The 25,655-nt window shown below is 41.1% G+C and overlaps 1 protein-coding gene and 1 non-coding gene across 2 annotated transcripts in view; one reads left to right on the top strand and one right to left on the bottom strand.

Moving 5' to 3' along the window:
* qsox1 (quiescin sulfhydryl oxidase 1) overlaps positions 1–25,655 on the top strand; it is a 105,726-nt gene that overhangs the window by 3,976 nt on the left and 76,095 nt on the right. The gene's annotated exons all lie outside the window — the stretch shown is intronic.
* LOC134299096 (U11 spliceosomal RNA) lies at positions 6,901–7,041 on the bottom strand. Its single transcript, XR_010006234.1, has one exon. It is a non-coding gene; the product is annotated as a U11 spliceosomal RNA (small nuclear RNA).

Raw genomic sequence — 25,655 nt, 5'->3', positions numbered from 1 at the left:
AATTCCATTTGCCTATGCCTTATATCCTTGCTTAGGCAAACAAGGAATCCATGCTCAGAGGAAGTCTCGTCTTTGAGGGGAGGGAAACTTGACAGCTATTAAAATTGCAGGGAGAAGAAGAACATTTTTGGTAGAAAGTATTGAAATGTGTGCCATTCCTCCCCTTACCTCATTTGTTGGTGCAAATTATATAAGAAGGGGCTTTCCAAGGATTCACTCTGATCCCCTCCCTCTGCCTTCCTGCCCATCAGCTTCTCTGGTTCCTGCTTCCTTTATGCTGCCCTGCTGTGCCCTCTTCCTATGCCAACACCCTCCCCCCTTTCTTGCTTTGTGCTCAGTTGTGCCTCTTCCCCAGAATTTCCTTTCTTTTCAGTAAAGTACTTCCTTCATGGGATATCTCTCATTTCTCTTTTCTTTGAAAAAAGTGCCCTCACCCAGTGCCATGGCCACAGTTAGATGGTCAACGAGACCTGAACTGGCTTCTGGCATCACTTCACCCTCCTGCTCTCCTGAGTTAGGGAAACAAGTTCTTTAGCCATACCAGTTAGCTAGTTTTCTAGTACATCCAAGTTGGGAAACGATGGTCAGTACCTTTGAAATGAACCAAAATATCAACATGTATGATTTAAAGTTGGTTTTTGTATCCTGGTTCATTTGGAAGGCCTTAGCTGTAGCTTTCTGAGCATAGTTTCTTAATGTGGAGCAAAGCACTGTAGGGGGACTGCACAAAGTAAGTTTGTTCCTCAGGCCCTCAGGTTTGTTCCTCAGGTCATATAATCCAGATGATCAAAGCATATAATCCACGTTACCTTCTTTGAACTGGATTATATGATGATGCTTTTATGTTAAGGCGCTTTGAGTCCCTTTTGGGGGAGATCAAGCGAGGTATAAATAAATATAATAATAATAATAATAATAATAATTAATAATACCCTGCCATAAAATGCAGTTCTAAGCAGATAATCTGGATTTTATATGGCAATGTAGAAGGGACCTCTGTTTATTAAAAAGAGACTTGGTTTTCCAAACATGGCTATGTATTAACTATTTAGTGTAATGTTGTCCTCCTTCCGGATTCTGAGTTAAGTGCTTTTTGTGCTGCTATTGGTGTCCCTTTTAACAAACTGGATTCTAAGATGCAGTGTGTGTATTGATAAAGATATAAATCAGACTGACACTTGATGTGGGGTGCCAAGGGGTTCTTGGCTTTGATCGTTTTAGAAAGGGAGAAGGCAAAACGTATAAAACAATGGCGCCCCTTCTACACTGTCATGTAATCCAAACTATCAAAGGAAAACTCCAATATCTGCTTTGAACTGGATTGTATGAGTCTACACTGCAATGTAATCCAGTTCAAAGCAGATCATCTGGATTTTATCTGGCAGTGTAGAAGGGGCTTGTGTTGACTTCTCTGAAGGCATTGGATTGTGCCATTATGGTGAACAGTGTGCTGGACTAGACGTGGCTTTGTTCCTGTATATCCCAGCTCTCCTTAAGGTGTTCTGGCCAAGTGTTTCCATCCAGCAAACATAACCTGTCTAATTTTGCCTACTTTGCACAATTGTGAACAATGTAAACAAAACATTGTTCCTCTCTTGAGAAGTAGACAAACTAAATATAGGCTCGAAGTGGGAGGAGGAAAGGCAGTTGAAGCAAGGAGCAGCAAGTATAAAATCAGGATTAATGAAAACAAGTGCAACTACAGTCCCGCTCAACTACCCTTTTAGCTATCCATTTCTTAATTCCTCAAACTGTTCTGCCTGGTATCTTTTTAGTGCCCCTCTGCTGTGAGATCCTCTCTCTATTCTGTTGAATTCCTTTTTGTGAGATTCATGCAAGAGATGGCTGTGTGCCTCTGGCATGTACCATAGCGGAGCAGGAATTTATAGTGATGTGAAAGCACTTAAGCATTTATTTGTGTCCAAGCATTCTTCTCTTGGTACAGTCCATCTGGAAACTTCCTGCCACAGTATGATCCTTGCATGGCTCTGATCTGTTTCAGTGTGGCTTTAGCAGTAGAAACTGGTGAAATATGGTCCATGTACATACTAAAGCTGTAATATCAAACTTGTCACTAGCAGGCCCTTATGTACTTTGTTATTTGGTTAGAGTTAAATCACAAACAGCAGGAAAAATTATCCCCCTCCCCAACCCCTCCCTGCTGCCCTATGTACTACATTTATCTTTATGAAAAGTGAGCTGCTGTGTATTATTTAATGTGTTGAATTGCTCAACAGAGTATTTTTTTTGTTTTAACCACAACATTTAGCCAAGTGGAATGCTGCCTACAGAGTCATAGTCCAATTTTCAAAACACTACACTACACTGGTTGGCCTACTGCTGCTTCTCTCTTTTTGGTTTATTGCAGGGGTGTGTGTCTGGATTGGTACTATGATGCACAGTAATGACAATGTGGTATAATGGTTTGAGGATACACTTATTCAGTCATGGAAACCCAGTGGGTGATTCTTAGCCTTAAGAGGAAGACACTGGCAACCCCCTGAATACATCTAGCCAAGGAAAACTTTGGATAGAGTCAACATATGTCGTAAGACATATAACAACACAATTTCAATTCTTGTTGTATCTCTTTTGTGTATACCATGTAGAGACTGCTTTATTCTTTTATTTTACAAGACGCTCTATACAATCAGTATTATCAGCTTGTGATCAAAGCTTACATCTACCATGAAATTACTGGATCGAAGTGTTAAATTGATTTTCACGTAGGGCCACATCAGCCTTATGGTTCCCTTCAAAGGACTGTTTGCAATTGTAAGATTATAAATGTAAATACTTCTTAACCTGAGACACCATATCACATGCCATCCTCATCCATTGATAATGTTGTGAAAATAACAACAAACACAAAACAAAATGCAAGCACAACCATTCAAATTTATTTAAATTCAGGTGTTCAAAAATGCTTACCATTTTCCTGTGGTCAGTGTGCCTATGCCTCCCAGGTTACATAAAATAACGTGGCAGGCTGGATTTCGTCTGTGGGCCTTGAGTTTGACACATGATCTCAAGCAAGACATTGTGTTTTAGTTTTTGTTAGTTTTCTACTATAGGTATTTATCTGGCAGCTGCTGAGTAGACATGGGTACAAACAATTCCACTTACGAAGGATTTAAGGCTTTTAAGGTTCAGTATTATAAAATAAACAGAAATAAATCTCCCTTAAGCATACAGTACTTACCGAGTCATATTTGTTTTACATCATCATAAGTTTAGAAAGAGACTAAGTTTTGTTGGAGCATTGTATGGTTTCAGGGATATATGATCATGTTCTAGCAGCATTTTCTCCTGATGTTTCACCTGCATCTGGCTGGCATCTTCAGAGGATCAGAAGAGCTGCAAGTACTGCACCCCATTCCCAAGTGTGAACACATCTGAAGAGGGGTGACAACTTGGCCTGCCCCTCCCTCAGAAGCTTCTCCTCCTCCTCTGGCTACCAGGGAAGGAAGGACAGAAGGATGGAGGGATGGAAGGAGGGGTAATCTCAGATACTGTGAGGGTGGGAGGGAAGCGGCAGCAGCTGAGAGTGGTGCCAAGGAGCCTGGCCAAGTTGCCACCCTGTGTTGAATGCAGGTCTTGCAGCTATTCTGATCCTCTGAAGATGCCAACACAAGTGCAGGCGAAACATCAGGAGAAAATGCTGCTAGAACACAGTCATAGAGCCTAGAAACCACTCAATACCCCAGTGATTCCGTCAGTGAAAGCCTTTGACAATGTCTTTTGTTTTAATTAATTTTTTTTGACAAATTAAAATAAAACTTACATAAAAACATACAACCCCCCACAACAACAACCTTATGAAGCAACAAAGCACACAGCTGTGAGCTTTCCTTTGATAATTGTTCAGAATAGGGAATTGCAACAGGTGACATTCATTGCTCACTGTGGAAAGATTTATTGTTTACATATACTTATAAAGGAATGTATTCTCACAATCTGTTAAAGGCCATAGAATGACATGGGTTGCATCACGTGTTTTTGGATTTTTTTGGTTTGCTTGTATTTTCTTGGACTGTAACAGTTGCAGCAATATAACATCCACGTCTTTTTAAAAATTTACTGTATTCTTAGCTGGGAAGCCAGCATGAGCTTTGGACTCTCGAAACTAGGGTTCCAATCCCTGCTTTGCCTTGGAAACCCACTGAGGGGTCCTTGGATAAGTCACATGCTCATGGTTCCAGAAGAAGGCAAGGGCAACTCCCCTCTAAACAAATCTTGTCATGAAAGGCCTTTGATAGGCCACCATAAGTTGGAATTGACTGGAAAGCCCAAAACAGCATTCCTTGTTGTTTCGTATGGTTGCAGACGTGTTGTCACAGATTTCTGTATTGTTCTGTCACATGTTGTCAAAGTACATGTAACATTGTGAAATGAATATACAGTATTGATGATAGATGTTTTATCCACTGCTAGAACAAAATACTGGTTTTAAAATAGGAACCCCTATATGAATTGATTCCAGGTTATTTGATGGATTGTATCTCTCTGTATACGTCCTTTAGTGCTCTAAGATCATATTGGAAGGTCCTTATAGTGCTCTAAGATCATATGGGAAGGCCCTTATAGGGTTGTTTGGTAGGAACAAGGGAAAAGGCCTTCTTGGTGGCTGTTCCCAGATTTTGGAATTCTCTTGCTAGAGAGACTGAGATGCCTGAGTCTTCCTCTCCTACTGTTTATTACAGACCAACAAGTTTGGGCTTTGAATGCTGTGTGTGAGCTTTGGTCTGTATAGAGATATGCAATGTAGTTTCATGTTTAACATTTTAACTTATAAATTGTTTTGTTTATACTTTTATTTTACTTTTGTACTATTTTTAACTTGTATTGTTTTAAATTTGTTAAGTGTCTTGTTATTCTTCGGATAGTGTCCCTCTGTGAGAAAAATAGCAGGATATAAATGAATAAAATAAAAATATTAGTATAATACTATCATTGTCATCAACAACAACAAAAATAACATACCTTGGGGAGAGTGTCATCTGTTAAAACATAAGACATTTGTACTGAAATGATGCAATTCATCTAGGAACTACCTGTTTTTCTTCTTTTCTTGAAGTAGGCAGCAGGCTCATGTCTAGAAATCTGGTTTGGGGGCAGCAGTTTGTGCATTTTTCTTTAGGGAGTGATAGTGATTTTCCTGAACTGCAGCATTTTGAAGGCTGCAGGTCAGGTAATATTCACTGTTTCTTTCAACAACCTTGCAATATAGGGAGGGAGGAAGGAGGGAAGTGAAGGAAGGGAGGGATAGAGAGTGGCCTCTAGCGAGAGGGCCGTTGGAAATTTGAACAGGGGCTGCAATTGGCCCTCGGGTTGGACTTTGGACATGCCCCAGCCCTTTTTGTGCTCAATTGTTACAACTAGTACCTTAATTGTTTCATTGCGTGTATACTGCAGCTTTGTACCTGTGACTGGCAGCCCCCTGGGCATAGTATTCTAGTCACTGTACTGAATCAGCCTCATTTTGAGCTAGATAAAATCAGTGTACTTAACATATCTTAGCAGAAAGTCTTGATTCAGTTCATTACCTTTAATTAATTCTGTTTGTCCCTCACTTAACTTTGAACAAAATGACTCTTGTGGACTGACTCTACAATTAAAGCATGTGCCATTTAAAAATGCTTTTTCAAAACTATTTTTTACAAGGCCACATTATAACTATGTGAGTAAGTAGATTTATTATAACCACAGGTTATACATAACACATACATTGTATTTTTTATTGAGGCAATGTCATAGCTTTTTGTGTTGTGCTTCATTATTAAAACTACATTGTAAGTTTTTGATGTGTTGGATTTTACAGTACTTGAATCGCATTTTCAGTTCCTTTAGTTTAACTGAACTCTTTTGAAACCTGGGTTGCTATGAGTTTTCCAAGCTATATGGCCATGTCCCAGAAGCATTCCCTCCTGATGTTTTGCCCACATCTATGGCAGGCATCCTCAGAGGTTGTAGGTCTGCTGGAAACTAGACAAGTGGAGTTTATAAATCTGTGGAATGTCCAGGGTGGGAGAAACAGACCTCACATCCTCTGAGGATGCCTGCCATAGATGTGGTGAAACGTCAGGAGAGAATGCTTCTGGAACAGGGCCACACAGCTCGGATAACTCACAGCAACCCAGTGATTCTGGCCATGAAAGCCTTCAACAATACATCTTTTGAAATCTGTTTGCTTCTTGCTATCAATTGAAGCTGGCGGTAGCTGAGGTGGGGCAACCTTGGACTGTGTTGTGGATTGCATTTCCCACTCAGTCTCAAATGCAAACTATTCTTAAAATGTTTGTGGCATGTTCAACTCCTAAGAATATACATTATATACAAATGTCATTTGCTAAAATACATATGGCAATAATTCGCCGAATTCTGCCAAAACAGTAATATGTTCTGTTGTATAATAAGAATTGCACTCTCTGTATTCAGTAGAGCTTCACACAAGGCCCTTGGTGTTGTTGATCATGCCTGATTCTCATTAGACCCTTCCCCCCCTAAATAGGGTAGACAATGATAGGGTGTTATAGGGCAGAGACTTTTAAGAGGACTGTAGCAAAGGTCCAACTTAATAGTTTTTACTGATCTCTTGGGGTAACTATCAAGCAGGAATAGGTTTTGATTGCACACATTGGTTCTTAAGTATTCATACTCTTGTTCTTGTTGAATTACAGCTCAATGTCTTTCCTTTACCATTGAAATATAGAACTCTTTTAGGTAGGTTTGCAGTGTTTCTTGCCTCTTCAGAAAGATAGTCAGTTAAACAATCAAATGTACATAGTGCTTCAAATGTACATAGTGCTGGCCTCGAACTCATGACCTCATGGTTAGAGTGATTTATTGTAGCAGGCTGCTCACCAGCCTGCGCCACAGCCCGGTCCCTTTTTTAAAAATTGAATTTCCAGAATACACGATTACCAGCTACCCCTTTGCCAAAAATTATGCTTCCGAAGTCTCATGATAGCGATTCCGCACAGAAAGGGGATAGGCCACAGCCCCCCTCTCCATGTGCCACTAACGGCAGAAGCCCTAGTTCTAGACCAGGTATGGGCAAACTTGGGCCCTCCAGGTATTTTGGACTTCAACTTCCACAATTTGTTAACAGCCTACTGGCTGTTAGAAATTGTAAGAGTTGAAGTCCAAAACACCCGGAAGACCTAAGTTTGCCCATGCCTGTCCTAGACACTTGGGGAAGTGTCCAGTGTGTGATCCAATACAACAGCCAGCATAGTGATCTTGTTTGCTGTGTACTAATCTTGTTGTGTATTAAATAATAATAATCATCATAAATGATTTATTAACCTCCTTTTTTGATGCCTCAAGGCAGGGTACAATAAATTAAAAAATGTATGAACATAAAATATCTATCTATATAATATATATAATGAATATTTTATATATATATATATATATATATATATATATATATATATATATATATATATATATAATTTAATAATAGTCAATGTTTGTATCTACTATCTGTCTATCTATGTGTGTATGGATTTTCTAAGGTGGCCCCAACTTTCACAAAACCCTTTGATTCCTGCCTGTCATAGATCTGGAACAAACTTTGCACCCAGACCCCACAGACCAACTTTTAAGTCCTGGTGGTTTTTTGGGGGGCGGGAGGGTGGACTCTGGATTCTGGGAATTGCAGTATATAAACCCACATTCAGAGACCACTGCAAACCTCATCAATGATGGTTCTGGACCAGACTAAGTCCTGGTGGGGTTTAGAGGAGATAGACCCTGGATGATAGGAGTAACAATATATACACCCACATCGAAAGACCACTGCGAAGCTTCAGGGAGCAGAGCGGTTGAGTCACCAGGCAATCACGCCTAAAGTATACAAAAGAGCAGACTTGGAGGGTGGGGGTCAACTCAGGCCATCATGCTGATGAATTCTTTGGTCACAAGAATGACTACCTGGGTTGAGTTTGACAGACATATATTAATAATGTCATGCTGATTTAAGAGGCAGGAAGTATAGACTGCATCCATCTCTTTGAAGCTTCCTGAGGGAATTTTAGGTACAGTATACTTTTATTCAAAGCAAAAAAATTCCCATCTTAATTTGCCTTAAGCATGAGGAGGGGGCTCCAGAGGTGTTCTAATGTAGCTGTCATCATTCCTAGCAGTTAACAATGAGTCACATCAGGGAACGGAGCCGTATATCCTTCTACTCTGTAGATCGAAAGAAGAATTAGTTGGAGATCTGGTCTAGGGCAGTGCTTCCCAAACTCTGGTCCTTTGGGTGTTTTGGACTTCAATTCCTAACAGCCTGGGCCACTTTGAACAATGTTCAGAGGAGATTCTTGGAGTTGGAAGTTCAAAATACCGCAGTACCAGAGTTTTGGAATCAATAGTTTATGGCATCTACCTCCTGAGTTGTATAATCTCTTCTCAGAAATGTGAGAAGATGAAAAATTGTTGTCCAGGTTAGCATAGCAATGAATATTTATGAATATTGCCTTGAGCATGAGAAAGGAAGTTGTTTTGATAGGAGAAAGTTATTGTTAAACTTGCTGCTATGTGATGTTGCAAAGAATATAATTATGCATCGTCTCTCGTTTTATAATATGACATAGGCATATTAACATTTTTCCCATCAAGGTAATCAGGGGGTTGATTTTTGTTTCATTAGCTCTCTAATCTAAAAAGTAGAACCTGGGAAAGAGTCATTTACTGCTCGGTTCTGGTTTATTTATTTGAAGCAGCCTGTTCCCTGTTGATGACTGATTAGAAATTATGTTTTATAGCAAAAGTATACATAGGAAGCAGATATCATATGATTCTTTAATCTATCTAATATTGGAAAATTCTGTTCTAACTTAACATATCAATAAATAAGATGAATGCTAGCTATCTTGAAAAAATGTTGTAATTTTTTTGTTTTCTGCACTTTTTCCATTTTGCTTCTTTGTAGAATATCCAGATTTCAAACATGAGAACACATATAAGCAATTTGGTAGACAGTAACAGTCAAGAGCTATTCTGGCCTCTTTAGAGAGAGAGTTCCAAAGACATAGAGCAGCAACTGAGAAGGCCATCTTACTTGTTCCCATCAAATGAACCTCCGAAGGTGGTGGGACAGAGAGAGGTACCCCTCTAGGTGATCTTAGCTATCCAAGAAGTGCATGAAGGGATATGTGGTCATTCAGATAGCCTGGACCCCAGCTATTGGGCTCCACCAGTATTTTGAATTGTGTCTCGAAACAGACCTGCAGCTGTTGGAGCTGTTGGAACAAGGGCGTGCTCTCACTGAACAATGGACAAAAAACTTCATTAAAGAGGGGCAAAATAACTAAAGACCAACTTTGTGGAAATCTGTAACACATCAAACCAAGCCCCACTGTTATCGAGACCGCGATTTAGCAGGGATCTGCCTTGTGAGGGAGATCCGACCGCTCCTCCGATGAGAAAACGAACCTTGGCGAGCCATCAGGGAAGCAGAAAATAACCCAGGATATAAATTTACCTGAGACCGAAAGGAAAAGACTCTGCCAAGTTGAAGGAAAAACTGCCACGGCATTTATAGAATCATAGAATCATAGAATAGTAGAGTTGGAAGAGACCACATGGGCCATCTAGTCCAACCCCCTGCTAAGAAGCAGGAAATCGCATTCAAAGCACCCCCGACAGATGGCCATCCAGCCTCTGCTTAAAAGCCTCCAAGGAAGGAGCCTCCACCACGGCCCCGGGGAGAGAGTTCCACTGTCGAACAGCTCTCACAGTGAGGAAGTTCTTCCTGATGTTCAGGTGGAATCTCCTTTCCTGTAGTTTGAAGCCATTGTTCCGTGTCCTAGTCTGCAGGGCAGCAGAAAACAATCTTGCTCCCTCCTCCCTATGACTTCCCTTCACGTATTTGTACATGGCTATCATGTCTCCTCTCAGCCTTCTCTTCTGCAGGCTAAACATGCCCAGCTCTTTAAGCCGCTCCTCATAGGGCTTGTTCTCCAGACCCTTAATCATTTTAGTCGCCCTCCTCTGGACGCTTTCCAGCTTGTCAACATCTCCCTTCAACTGTGGTGCCCAAAATTGGACACAGTATTCCAGGTGTCGTCTGACCAAGGCAGAATAGAGGGGGAGCATAACTTCCCTGGATCTAGACGCTATTACCCTATTGATGCAGGCCAGAATCCCATTGGCTTTTTTAGCAGCCGCATCACATTGTTGGCTCATGTTTAACTTGTTGTCCACGAGGACTCCAAGGTCTTTTTCGCACACACTGCTGTCAAGCCAGGCGTCCCCCATTCTGTATCTTTGATTTCCATTTTTTCTGCCGAAGTGAAGTATCTTGCGTTTGTCCCTGTTGAACTTCATTTTGTTAGTTTTGGCCCATCTCTCTAGTCTGTCAAGATCGTTTTGAATTCTGCTCCTGTCTTCTGGAGTGTTAGCTATCCCTCCCAGTTTTGTGTCGTCTGCAAACTTGATGATCGTGCCTTCTAACCCTTCGGCTAAGTCGTTAATAAAGATGTTGAACAGAACCGGGCCCAGGACGGAGCCCTGCGGCACTCCACTTGTCACTTCTTTCCATGATGAAGACGACGCATTGGTGAGCACCCTTTGGGTTCGTTCGCTTAGCCAATTACAGATCCACCTAACCGTAGTTTTGTCTAGCCCACATTTTACTAGTTTGTTTGCCAGAAGGTCGTGGGGGACTTTGTCGAAGGCCTTACTGAAATCCAGGTACACTACATCCACAGCATTCCCTGTATCGACCCAACTCGTAACTCTATCGAAAAAAGAGATCAGATTAGTCTGGCATGACTTGTTTTTGGTAAATCCGTGTTGACTATTAGCAATGACCGCATTTGTTTCTAAGTGTTCACAGACCACTTCCTTAATGATCTTTTCCAGAATTTTGCCTGGTATTGATGTGAGGCTGACCGGACGGTAATTGTTTGGGTCGTTCTTTTTTCCCTTCTTGAAGATAGGGACCACATTCGCCCTCCTCCAATCTGCTGGGACTTCTCCCGTTCTCCAAGAACTCTCGAAGATAATTGCCAGTGGTTCTGAAATAACTTCTGCTAGTTCCTTCAGTACTCTTGGGTGTAGCTGATCTGGCCCTGGGGACTTGAATTCGTTTAGAGAGGCCAAGTGTTCCTGGACAACTTGTTTCCCTATTTGGGGTTGGATTTCCCCCAATCCTTCGTCCATTCCGTGTTGCTGAGGTTGAAGATGGCTTTCTTTTTCTGAGAAGACCGAGGCAAAGAAGGCATTAAGTAGTTCTACCTTTTCCCTGTCCCCTGTCGCCATCACCCCATCTTCTCCTTGCAATGGCCCTATCGCCTCCTTTTTCTTCCTTTTTCTACCAACGTAAGCAAAAAAGCCTTTTTTGTTGTTTTTTATGTCCCTGGCAAGCCTGAGCTCATTTTGCGCTTTAGCCTTGCGAACCTTTTCCCTACAGGTGTTGGCTATACGTTTGAATTCTTCTTTGGTGATTTCTCCCCTTTTCCACTTCTTGTGCATGTCACTTTTGAGCTTTAGCTCAGTTAGAAGTTCTTTGGACATACATTCTGGCTTCTTTGCACTTGTCTTATTTTTCTTCTTTGTTGGCACTGTTTGCATTTGCGCCTTGAGTATTTCACTTTTGAAAAACTCCCATCCATCCTTAACTCCCTTGTTTTTTAATATCGGCGTCCATGGAATGCCGCTCAGTAATTCCTTCATTTTTTGGAAGTCAGCTCTCTTAAAGTCCAGAATGCGTGTTTGACTTGTCTTAGTTTCAGCATTCCTTTGTATTGCAAACTGCAGGAGCACATGGTCACTTGCCCCTAAGGATCCAACCACTTCAACTGTATTGATCAGGTCTTCCACATTTGTTAAGATTAGATCAAGAGTTGCTGATCCCCTTGTTGCCTCTTCTACCTTCTGGACCATAAAATTATCTGCAAGGCAAGTGAGGAATTTGTTGGACTTTGTACTCTTGGCTGAGTTTGTTTTCCAGCAGATATCGGGATAATTGAAATCGCCCATGACTACTATATCTCTTCTTTGTGCCTGTTTGGTCAGCTGTTGACAGAAGGCTTCATCAAGTCCTTCATCCTGACTCGGAGGTCTGTAGTAGACACCCACGACAAGATCTTTTTGAGTCCTGGTTCCCTTGATTCTTATCCAGATGCTTTCAAGCTGGTTTCCCGGATTACAGTCTTGCATTTCTTCTGCAACGTAACTGTTTTTGACATATAAAGCTACTCCACCTCCTCTCCCCTTTGTTCTATTTCTGTGAAAGAGGTTATAGCCCTCAATGGTTAAATTCCAGTGATGGGAGTCATCCCACCAGGTTTCAGTGATGCCTATGACATCGTATGTGTGGTGCTGTGCTAGGAGTTGGAGTTCGTCTTGCTTATTTCCCATGCTCTGAGCATTAGTGTAAAGACATGTAAGCCCCTGTGACCTCCCCTCGAACTGTTTATTTGGGATTATTGTGCTCTCTGTACTTGGTCCTTGCTGTGTTTGTGCAGCCCTCCGTTTAGCCTTTCGGCGGTTCCCTGTGGTCGTGGGTAATATAGTGTTCGCCAGGCTGTTGTTCCCCTCCCCCAGTGGATCTAGTTTAAAGTGCGCCTGATGAGGTTTGTGAGTCTGTGTGCAAAAAGATGTTTTCCTACTTGTGTGAGATGCACCCCATCGCTTGCCAGTAGTCCATCCTCTTGGAAGAGTAGACCATGGTCAAGGAAGCCAAAATGCTCCTCTTGACACCATTTTCTGAGCCAGTTATTGACCTGTACTATTTTTCTGGCCCTTGTAGAGCCGTGTCCTACAACAGGGAGGAGGGATGAAAAGATCACATGTACATTATACAGTTTTAGCTTTGTTCCCAGAGCTCGAAAATCATTTGTGATCTTTTGAAAAGTATGCCTAGCGGTGTCATTGGTACCTACATGAATCAACATAAGGTGGGGAGGGTGATGGGGCTTTAGGAGCCTGCTGAGCCTCTGAGTGATATGGTGTATTTTTGCCCCCGGGAGGCAGCATGTTTCTCGAGCCATCCCATCCGGTCTGGAAATGATGGCTTCCGTTCCTCTAAGGAGGGAGTCACCTACTACCAAGACCTGTTTCCTTTGAGGATTGACAGGGTCCCTTTTGTGCAAGACAGTGTGCATGTCCCCTGAAGAGTGTTCCTGTTGAAGTGAATCATGTAGGTGTAAAGTGTTGTCCTCCTCCTCAACATCCCCAGTGCATTCATCAATGACAATCCATTGAGATACATCCGAGAGCCCATTACTCTCCCAAGGATGTTCCTGTTGCTCCTGGTCTATGATTGGGGATGGAGCATTTGCATGATTACATAAGTGTGACTGTGGTGATGCACTGTCCCCGTCAGGGCTATCCCCTGCGCATTGATCCAGGGTGGTCCACTGAGTGGTATCTAAGAAACTTTGGTCCTCCACAAGATGTGTTTCCTGATTGTATGTTAATGATGTAAGAATTTCAAATCTGTTGTGTAAATGCAGCTGAGCAGAGGAGTTCTGCGGAGGCTGCCTGGTCCTGCATCTCCTTCTATGGGTGACTTCCTTCCAAGCCTGAGGGTTGTCTACCTTTGAGTTGATCTCCCCATAAGGTTCCTGATCATGGTCTTGGTGGTGTTGGTGTGATGCAGGCTGCTGATCTACAGCAGCGTGTTGTGCAGTGTCCAAGAAGAGCTCGAGTGCCTGAATGTCCTTAAGGGTCTTAATACGGTGCTCGAGCTGTTGGATCCTCTGCTCCTTCAGAGTCATCTGTTTATTAAAGCAATTCAGCTGAAAAGGACATCCACCGCGATAGATCGACATGCGAGATGTAACAATTTGATGAAAATAAAGCCATTTTATACATTTCTAAGTTTGAAGTCTGCTTGAATCTCCCGCCCCGTCCCTCCGCCCATCTGGCTTCTGATAGGTCGAGGGCGCCGCACTAGGCGGGAGCTTGGTTTCCCGCCCCGCGCCTTGGCCAGTGAAGAACAACCTTCGCCTCTGCCAGGGCCAATCAGGTTGGGGAAGGCGGGAGTCAGCTAGATAATGGGTTCTGGTGAATGAATCATTTGGAGTTATCTTATGCAAAGTGATTACCCGAGGCTAGCGCCTTCCGAGATAATCTTAAGATTATTGCTGTTTTTGAGTAGGGTCATTTGGGATGTCCGGGGTCCTTTACGCACGTACACAGTTCATGAACACCTGTGGTGTGGCGGAGATGACAGCAAATATTGACACTATGGCAGGACCAGCGGGAAGTCTTCCTTTGGGGAAGGATGGTCCAGGATGGGATTGTGATCAACATTACCATATGAGATTTTATCACCCCGAGGACTGCTCCGAACATGGGTCATTTCAATCTCTCGCTATGGGCCACGCAGATGCAACATAGATTAAATCTTATGGTGACAGCTTATCCTCTTTTGTGTGTGAAGCCCAGAATCTAGGATGAGAGAAGGCAGGAATTTTCAGGGTTAACTAGAGTTCAGGCTATGCCTTCATTGATTAAAATATACTAGGGAATATAGAGAATCATATCTTATCCATTTCCACTCAAAATTACCGAAAAAAGTACTAAATATTAACATTTATAGCTTATTTTCCATTCCTGCGCTAATAGCGCACGGCGGGAGGCTATTTAGGCAAGGAACGCAGTTTGACAATCAGCTGATGATCAGAGAAAAAATGGTCAAAAATGATCTCTGTTGGTTGTATTTTAAAGATTAGGCGATTTTAGTCATAAATATGAATTGGGGTGATTCTTGGTGCAAAATTGAGTGAGTTACGAATGAAAATGCATGCTGGGGATAGGCAATTCAATATCGCGGTTTGTCTAAGGACAAGGAGGGAATTCAGATTCCCTCTGGTTTTAAAGGGAAAGAAAAAACCCAGGTTTTTCTGTAATATAACATATATAAAAGGGGAATATATGAGTCTGGGGGTCTTCCAGGGAACTCATAGACCAAGTTACATCTGGCTAAACAGTTAATAAAGAATTGATTCCAATATTTCATAAACATATAAGCATATAGTTCATAAGCAGCTCAGGTTGATTTCTGTCCTTGGGAGTCCAGCAAGAGTATATGAATGAGGAATCCGTTCATTCATAAATATGAATGAATGAACCGAAGAAGTCCGTCCGAGAGTCTTTGCCATTATGGGGATTGCAGCTGGTCCTTGAAGAAACTACATCTCCCTCTCCGGGAGGATGGCAGTCCACCACCAGCAGCCCTGGGGAGAAGCCCATGTTATTTGGAAATAGCCCGCCAGCTGCGAGAGCCGAGAAGCGGCTGTAGCGGAGAAAGAGGCAAACGGAGCCGGCTTTTTGACAGTCAGATGATTCGGAGCTTCAGACTGGACCAATTCAGGCGCTGTTGGTTGTCCCGGAACCAGGAGTTTCCAAAAGTGTTGGATACAAAAGATAGGCATGCTTGGAATGTTTTTGATAAAGTTATGGGTTAAATTGTTCCGTCTGCCATTCCACTCAATGGCAGTTAGTGGAAGAAGGAGAGAGGTTTTCCATGCAGGAGTCAGAGAAAGGGATACAAAGTAACCACTGGAGAGAGTTTCAAGATAAAAGAGGATACTTTTATTGGGGGATTAGTTACAATGTTAGGGTTGGGGGGGAAGTGATCAAAGAAATCAATAATTCGTTGTGGTCCGCGCACTTTCCCTCTCCGTTGGTGATCCGGATCTGTGGAACTCCCCGCAGCAGGTCAGATAAGCATAAAGGCGGGGGTCTCCGCTATCACCACCATGCATTCATGTTGTATTTTGGAACAGTACAGAGCACCCATTATCCAGAATTTTGAAATCAAAAATATTTCAAAACCCCAAATTCCACATAGATGACTGATAGTGACAAACATATATTTTGATGGTTCAATCTATGCACAAAATTGTTAAAACTATTTTGTATAAAATTATGTTCAAGCTATATGTATATAGTCTATATGAAATATAAGTCAGTTTTGTGTTTACATTTGGATCCCACCTCCAAGCTATCAAATTATAATTATATATACATTATAGAAATATGTACAGTAGAGTCTCGCTTATCCAACGTAAACGGGCCAGCAGAACGTTGGATAAGTGAATATGTTGGATAATAAGGAGAGATTAAGGAAAAGTCTATTAAACATCAAATTAGGTTATGATTTTACAAATTAAGCACCAAAACATCATGTTATACAACAAATTTGACAGAAAAAGTAGTTCAATACACAGTAATGCTATGTAGTAATTACTGTATTTACTAATTTAGCACCAAAATATCACGATATATTGAAAACATTTACTACAAAAATGCATTGGATAATCCAGAACGTTGGATAAGCGAGTGTTGGATAAGTGAGGCTTTACTGTATATAATTTCACAATCTGGGGAAAAGCCACAACGCTTCTAGTCCCAAGCATTTTGGATAAGAAATCCTCAATCTGTATCTTCTAAAATGAGAAGAGTCTTGAAGTAACTTTTTCAAATGAAACCATAGTCACATAAAGCCTTGAATCCATTTAAATGTAATTTTGTCATAGAGAAAAAGCCATCTATAGCATTCTTCCCAACAAACGTTGTGTGAAACACTAAAGAAAAAAAGAAAACTGATTGAGTTGTATATAAGCTGAGTTTTTCAGTAAAATACAAAATATGGTATGTATTTTTAAAAATCTAGATCTCTTAATCATATCCATCTACTATTTGAGCTGACCTCTTTCCATTTCTGCTTCCACGCTACATGATCAGCAGGGAAAATCAGATCTCTTCCCTTTCTTACTTTAGCCAATTCATATGTTATCTTCCAGACATACCATAAATTCGGCATTTAGAAATTCATGCCTTCAGTGATACAAATAAAGGTATTTGTGATAAAAAATGAGCTCAGTGAATCCAGCCACCAGGAGCTAGAATTGATTCCTTGGCTTTTACCCTTTTGAAGCAATGAGAGAGATTTCTAATTAGAAATAATGACTTAATAAGACATTTAATCCATTAATATAGCTATGATTAAAATTCAGCAGCAAAAGTTTATTATTAAATTATTAAAATAAAAAATAATTTAAATAAAGTAAAGTACTACTGGTGGTAACTGCAGCCTTCCAGGGGAGAATGTTTCTTTTAGGATAGCACCTATTTCAAAGCAATTTTAATCATTAAAAAAACTTTTGCTTCTAAACTATTTTATTTAGGTTATGAGTGAATCAGCCCAAAGTCACTCTGTTGAGATAATACCCATGCATCCCTCAAAAACTGTAGTTCCGTTTGACAAATAGAACTAATATATCAACATTGCACAATTTTAGAGTTTGATACCAAGATGGCATCATTCTATGGAATAGTGGGATTTGTAGTTTGATGAGGGGCTTTGAATTCTCTCCTAGAGTGGTTCCATACTGGAATTTGACAACTACAAATGCAAGAGTTCTATAGGATGGATCTATGGCAGCTAAAATGATATCAAACTATTATGAAGTGTGGATAAACCGCTAGAATTCTCTGATGTTCCATTCTGTGGAGAAGCCATTGAAAAGCGCCCTTGTACAGGCCTTTATGCTGGAGTCATGCCTGGAAAATACAGCCCTTAAACAGTCATATGGAGGGTCTGGACCCATGTGGGAGGAGGCAGTTTTAGGGTGTTAGCTGAGCTTTGGCCAATTCGGATTCAAAATTTTAAAAGCTTCAATCCATCATGTGGTATTTGGGTGAAGCCTTAATTTAGAGCTCTGGTGCCTTGGATCTATTATTTCAGTTTCACTTAGATAGATGTGGCAACTGTTGCATTTTAATTTATTAATATGGCAGGTGTTGCATTTATTTGAGCATAAAAATATTCTAAAATGTTACAGTTAGGTTCAGAAATATTTACATTGCTCCTTTGAAATACAGTAGAGTCTCACTTATCCAAGCCTCGCTTATCCAAGCCTCTGGATTATCCAAGCCATTTTTGTAGTCAATGTTTTCAATATATTGTGATATTTTGGTGCTAAATTCGTATATATAGTAATTACAACATAACATTACTGCGTATTGAACTACATTTTCTGTCAAATTTGTTGTATAACATGATGTTTTGGTGCTTAATTTGTAAAATTATAACCTAATTTGATGTTTAATAGGCTTTTCCTTAATCCCTCCTTATTATCCAAGATATTTGCTTATCCAAGCTTCTGCTGGCCCATTTAGCTTGAATAAGTGAGACTCTACTGTATACTGTATCTATACAAATAAAAATATAATGTCCATTTGTGGGGACCTCATATCTTCCAAACTACATCTCTGATTGCTACGAAATTTGGACACAACATAGTATTCGAACTGGCAAGTGTTTTAAGGTATTCGCATACCTACTATCACAAAACTGTCACACCTGAGGCAGGTAAAACCACACCCCTCCTCCATTAGCAACGGCCAAGCAGTCCCCTTCTCCCTTAGCAGCCATTGTAGCAGACGGCTCCTCCCCTTAGCAACAGTGCTAGCAGTGGCCATGCGGTCTCCTCCCTTTAGTGGTGGGGCTACAAGGAATGGCTAGGGCCTGCCTCCACACCATTCAGTTCATCTTGGCAAGTTATGCGAAACCAAGACTCTGTGGCGAGTGGTGTTCTTCATTTACTGTCCTTATTTTAGAGCTTTTTAATACTGGTAGCCAGATTTTCAATAACAGGGAAGAGGAGGCACTGAGGTTGCTCCCTGGGAAGGTACTGAAGGAACTAGCGGAAGTTATTTCAGAACCACTGGCAATTATCTTCGAGAGTTCTTGGAGAACGGGAGAAGTCCCAGCAGATTGGAGGAGGGCGAATGTGGTCCCTATCTTCAAGAAGGGAAAAAAGAACGACCCAAACAATTACCGTCCGGTCAGCCTCACATCAATACCAGGCAAAATTCTGGAAAAGATCATTAAGGAAGTGGTCTGTGAACACTTAGAAACAAATGCGGTCATTGCTAATAGTCAACACGGATTTACCAAAAACAAGTCATGCCAGACTAATCTGATCTCTTTTTTCGATAGAGTTACGAGTTGGGTCGATACAGGGAATGCTGTGGATGTAGTGTACCTGGATTTCAGTAAGGCCTTCGACAAAGTCCCCCACGACCTTCTGGCAAACAAACTAGTAAAATGTGGGCTAGACAAAACTACGGTTAGGTGGATCTGTAATTGGCTAAGCGAACGAACCCAAAGGGTGCTCACCAATGTGTCGTCTTCATCATGGAAAGAAGTGACAAGTGGAGTGCCGCAGGGCTCCGTCCTGGGCCCGGTTCTGTTCAACATCTTTATTAACGACTTAGACGAAGGGTTAGAAGGCACGATCATCAAGTTTGCAGACGACACAAAACTGGGAGGGATAGCTAACACTCCAGAAGACAGGAGCAGAATTCAAAACGATCTTGACAGACTAGAGAGATGGGCCAAAACTAACAAAATGAAGTTCAACAGGGACAAACGCAAGATACTTCACTTCGGCAGAAAAAATGGAAATCAAAGATACAGAATGGGGGACGCCTGGCTTGACAGCAGTGTGTGCGAAAAAGACCTTGGAGTCCTCGTGGACAACAAGTTAAACATGAGCCAACAATGTGATGCGGCTGCTAAAAAAGCCAATGGGATTCTGGCCTGCATCAATAGGGGAATAGCGTCTAGATCCAGGGAAGTTATGCTCCCCCTCTATTCTGCCTTGGTCAGACCACACATGGAATAGTGTGTCCAATTCTGGGCACCACAGTTGAAGGGAGATGTTGACAAGCTGGAAAGCGTCCAGAGGAGGGCGACTAAAATGATTAAGGGTCTGGAGAACAAGCCCTATGAGGAGCGGCTTAAAGAGCTGGGCATGTTTAGCCTGCAGAAGAGAAGGCTGAGAGGAGACATGATAGCCATGTACAAATACGTGAAGGGAAGTCATAGGGAAGAGGGAGCAAGCTTGTTTTCTGCTGCCCTGCAGACTAGGACACGGAACAATGGCTTCAAACTACAGGAAAGGAGATTCCACCTGAACATCAGGAAGAACTTCCTCACTGTGAGAGCTGTTCGACAGTGGAACTCTCTCCCCGGGGCCGTGGTGGAGGCTCCTTCCTTGGAGGCTTTTAAGCAGAGGCTGGATGGCCATCTGTCGGGAGTGCTTTGAATGCGATTTCCTGCTTCTTAGCAGGGGGTTGGACTAGATGGCCCATGTGGTCTCTTCCAACTCTACTATTCTATGATTCTATGATTCTATGGTTCTGTGGCTTCTCCCAACAGGAAAATAACACAGTTTTCTATCCTTTCTTTCCCATTGAACCAGAATGGGTCACAGCAATGCATGGCCAGGTACAGCTAGTATTGTAATAAAAACAGAAGGAGCTGCAGTGGCGTAATGGGTTAAACCCTTGTGCCAGCTGGACTGCTGATCTGAAGGTTGGCAGCTCGAATCCGCGAGATGGAGTGAGCTCTCGTCTGTCAGCTCTAGCTTCCCATGTGGGGACATGAGAGAAGCTCCCTACAGGATGGTAACCCATCCTCTGGGCAACGTCTTTGAAAGCGGCTGATTCCCTCACGCCAGAAGTGATTTGCCTCAATTGACTTCTGATCTGATAAAAAATAGAAATAGAGAACTTGGTTTATTTGTAGCCAGTCTCCTCTATCACTTAAAGAGCATTTCAGATATTATCTTTGCAGTCACAAATGCCTTAAAGTAAAACATTATCTAGCTGCAGCTATGCAGTTCTGAGTTCCATTTATTCCAATGAAAGGCAAGGGAGTTTCATTTAAATCCATGATTTAAGAAATTGTGATTTTCAATCTTTAATGTTAATGTATGACCCGCACAGACATCGCAAATGCTTCCATGAGCTTGTCTGTCACATTTGTTGTGCTATTTGTATTCATTCTCACTCAGATGTCTTGTACCTTTGCAGTCATGTGTCCATTCTCTGGGATTGACTGATGCTGAACTCCTTTTAGCTATTTGGAGCCATAGTACAGAATAATCTCCTCCTCCTCAATGTCTGTCTCATGTGCATTGTGGGAAGTTGTACTTCCTTTGCAGAGGAAATAAACCATGGGTGGATTACAAAATGCAAGTGAAAGTGCACAACTAATTGGCTTCCTTGTAGGGATTTGACTAACTTCCTTATTCTGGAATCTCAACTAAAAGAGGCGGTCAAAGTGCTGATGAAATAGTTTCCCTGCTGGTTGCTTTTTCCTTGCCCATTTTCCAATTGCTCTAGAGTCTAGACTCTTTTAAGTTAGTCACATAATCTGTGTGGAGGGTGTATGTATCCCATTGTTGTCACTTCTTTCTCCCTTCAGTCTCATTTCAACCCCAGTTGCAGACACTGTGTCTTTGTTTTTGTTCAAGAAACAGAAAACAATCCAGTGTGGAATTCTTTCTCCATTCGGCAATATCTCAAAAAAGGAGCTGGAAATGCTCCATGAATCAAATCCTTGCCAATGTTGACTATGACTACTTTTAAATTGAAGCCGTATGAGAAGAGAAATGTGCTTGTCAAACCTATCTTGTATGTATTCACTGGGAATTAATAGTTACTTCACCACAGGAAGCTTATTCAAAGATAGCCTAGATGCCAGATGCCTTTTTTCAAGAGAGGATTTAATGAGTGTGTTTTCTGAATTTGTCCTGGTGGTAGAGGAAAAACAAGTGATTAAAAGTGATTTGTTGTTAAGTTGACTTCAGCTTATGGTGACCCTATGAATGAAGAGATCTTCAAGGTCTCTGGCCACCAGCTGCTCTGCTCAGCTCTTGCATGATCAAGGTCATGACTTCCTTGCTTGAATTAATTAATCTACCTGCAAAGTGACCTCTCTTTTGCTACTGCCTTCTGATTTTTCAAGCTTTATCATCTTTGCTGATGAATTGCATAATTTTATATGTCCAAAGTATGGCAGCTTCGGTTTAGTCATCTTCACTTCTAGTCAGAGTTCAGGCTCTAAGGTCCACTCATTTGTCTTTTGAACAATCCATTGTTTCTATTAGAACTCTTTTCCATCATCACATTTCAAATGAGATTATTTTCTTCCTGTCACCTTTTTTCACTGTTCACTATGTCCAGTACTTATAGACATATGTAAAAACTGGAAAAAATGGACAACCCTGGCTTTTTTTAATTTAACAATACATTATTACTCTTGAGGATCTTATCTAATTCCTTTATGGTTGCCTTCCCAACTCTTAGTTATTTTTTATTTTTTTAACCTATTCAATTAATATCTGAGTTGCATAGAAAATCTTTAACTTTTCCAAAGACTTTTAAAATCCTTTTTAAGGTTAAGTAAATAGTATGTTCTTTTTATTTTTGTTTTCTTCTTATTCAGCCATACTCATTTTGCGCTTATTTAAAATTTTTGACCATAGTACTTCCAAGACTTTGCTATATTTTGCCACTACCAAAGCATATGTCTTCTGCAAGCCATGTTTAAGAACAGGTCTGTGATTCTGGGGACTTCCAGGATGTCAGCCCCTATTGTGCTGTCGAAGGCTTTCATGGCTGGGATCATAGGATTGTTGTGTGTGTTTCCGGGCTGTATGGCCATGTTCCAGAAGTATTCTCTCCTGACGTTTCGCCCACATCTGTGGCAGGCATCCTCGCTTGCCAACAAGTTATGAGTGGCCTGACTTGATTCAAGAACTGGGACATACCTTTTCAAATTCTAAGTCTTTGAAGACAACTCGAATACAGGGTCACCTCCTAGTTTTCTTCAGCTTTATCAATGACAGAAAAGCCAATCAGAAAAAAAAAATCTATAACAAGAACAAAACAGATTTTTCAAAAATAAAATCAACAGAGGTTTAAGTTACAACCATGGTCTTGAATATACTGCTTTAATTATCCAGTTTCTAATATTTACACTAAAAGGATTCATGCCTGTTATGTATGCCAGTATTACATATCCCACCCCACCCCATCCCTAGAGAGGCTGTTTAATATTCTGGATATAGGAGACCGAGAGTCACTCCTTCACAAAACTCAAATGTTCACTGGATTAACTATGACCAATAAACATAACTCAACATGACCAAGCTTATGGGATTGTTTTGGGGATAAAATAGAAAAAGCTCATGTATGTCACTTGGAGGAAAGATCTGTCAAACATATAAAACTGTATCTCTCTAACATGCTAGGTTTTTAAACTTCAGCTGAAGTGGTTTACAGTTAGCAAGGTTACTGCAATTTTATTCTGCTGATTGTATGACCTGGGTTCATAGCGTTTGTTGTTGTCGATTCCTACCCAGGAGCAGTGCCTAATCTTCGAGAGGACTGAGTGACATTCCTCCAAATCTCTCTGGAGGAGACAATTTGCTTCCTCATTCATGTGGAATGATGACCGCCTTGTGCCTGAAGTTAGGCAAATCCCTGTTTTATGGGTGTTCGGCTGTTTGTTTTGTTTGGCAGCAATTGAAAATTATTATTGTAGGAGTTTCCAGTTCTGCATGTAAGCCTCAGCCAAAATTATATCCTGCATTGAAACAATTCTATTTGTGAGGGCAAAGAGAGCTCTTCCTCCGTGCTACTCTTCTATCTGTGAGGACTGTTTCAATCTCAGGTTCTGGACTGACATGAAGTTATTGGAGATGAGAAGCAGGAAAGAAAGCATATGGATTTTAACTGGTTATCTTTTCCATCACAGCCTTGATTTCTGATTATGTTCTGTGCACAGACACAGAGAGAAAAAGAGAGAGCGAGAGACCGTACTTCATTGTTCAATTAGTTTCCCCCCCACTTTATATTTTCCCTTGTCTGCCAGTTTTTGCTTCTAAATGAAATTCTGATCAAAGCTTTGTGGGAATCAATTGAAGTTCATGGTGAGCCTGATTTCTGAGACAGAAGGAAATGGAAGTACTGCAGATTCTCTTGCCATGAAGCTGCCCACTCAGGAACCTAGTGTCTTTCACTGGCAAACAGGAATAACAGGTCCAGGGCATTTCTAGCTGAATGGTTTTAATGGGGTTTCTTTGAAAGTTCCATTGAGAAAGCCCTAGTCTAGGACTTAGACCTATCAGTTATTGCGGGTAGTTTATGAGCAAACAGGTACATAAAGTGGGAAATTTACCAATTTAAATCTCAAGTTGGCCAAGAAGTACCTAAATGGTCTCAAGCAAGTTGATGTACTTTCTCTTTAACCTGACTTGCCTCATTTTCATTACTGGGATAATAGTATTGCCTTGCATTATACAGCTATTGTAAAGGATACTTACTATATTCTAGATCATTATGTTTTATGTTAGATATAATTTATTTGATAGGTTATGTTTATTTAACTTTAGGTGTTATGTTATAGCTTGCTTTTATATGTTGGGTTATTCTGCTCTATCATGTTTGTATTTGTTGTTGTATTGAGGCATTGAATGTTTGCCTTTTTTATGTTGTCGAAGTCTTTCATGGCCAGAATTGCAGGGTTGTTGTGTGTTTTCCGGGCTGTATGGCCATGTTCCAGAAGCATTTTCTCTTGATGTTTCACCCACACCTATGGCAGGCATCCTCAGAGGTTGTGAGGTATATTGGAAAGAACTAAGCAAGGAAGGTTCATATATCTATGGAAGGTCCAGGGTGGGAGAAGGAACTCTTGTCTGTTGTCTGTTACAATATTCACACTGGCCTCCAACAGATACAGGCCGGAAAACACACAACAACCTTTGCCTTTTTTGTTTATTGCAATCCGCTCTGAGACCCCTCGGGGAGCTAGGGCAGAATATAAATAAAGCCTAATTATTATTATTATTATTATTATTATTATTATTATTATTATTATTATTATTGCTGCCCAAATGCTTATGATTATTGTTAGAGGTGACATTTGAGGACAATGTATACAATTAAACATATGAGAAGGTAACATTGTTGTGAATTCTGTTCCTGTCAGTTATGTGCATGCTCGAAAGGAGAGGGATAAGCTTTTTTGGGATGGTAAACAGAAAATTGGAAAACAAACCGATCTATTTTTTTTCTGCAAATATGTTCCCCTTGGAAAAATTGAGGGGTAGCATTTTGCTCTGCAGTGTTTTCAGACCTTCAGACAATTGGTTTTAATTGGATTATATTACTGCAATGCACTCTGTGGGGTTGCCTTTGAAGACAGCCCGGAAACTGCAATTAGTGCAAAGATCAGCAGCCAGGTTGTTAACTGGAGCTATTTACAGGGAGCGGAAGACACCTCTACTGAAATGCTCCACTGGCTGCCTATAACTTTCTGGTTCCCATTCAAGGTGCAGGTTATTATTACCTACAAAGTCCTGCTTATCTTTGTGACTGTATCTTGGTCTAGAAACCAACACAAGCTCAAAGATCTGCCAGGGAGGTCCTTCTCTCGCTCCCACCTCAGTCACAAACATGGTTAGTGGAGATAAGGGAGAGGGTCTTCTCGGTCGTGGCCCCCCGGCTCTGGAACTCTCTCGCCAGGGAGATTAGATTAGCCCCATCCCTGTCAAATTTCCGTAAAGACTTGAAAAATGTGCCTTTGAATAACTGTTAAGTTTGTGATCATGGCTGCCCAGTCCTAATTTAATCCTTTTTCCAGCATTTTATTCCCAATCTCAACCTTATCGTCTGTACTTTGTACAAGCCTTGCCCTTCCTTCTTGTGTTTGAACATGCCCACTTTTCCCAGCACTGGTTGTGATGTTGACTGCTGTGTTCTTATGATGTTGTGATGTTTTATTATCTGGTTTTAAATTGTTTTAATTATATTGTCTATTTGTTATATGT

Source organism: Anolis carolinensis, chromosome 4, assembly GCF_035594765.1.
Source record: "Anolis carolinensis isolate JA03-04 chromosome 4, rAnoCar3.1.pri, whole genome shotgun sequence".
NCBI classification, from domain to species: Eukaryota; Metazoa; Chordata; class Lepidosauria; order Squamata; family Dactyloidae; genus Anolis; species Anolis carolinensis.
Note: the sequence above shows the minus strand (reverse complement) of the source record. Positions and strands in the feature narration are given on the sequence as shown.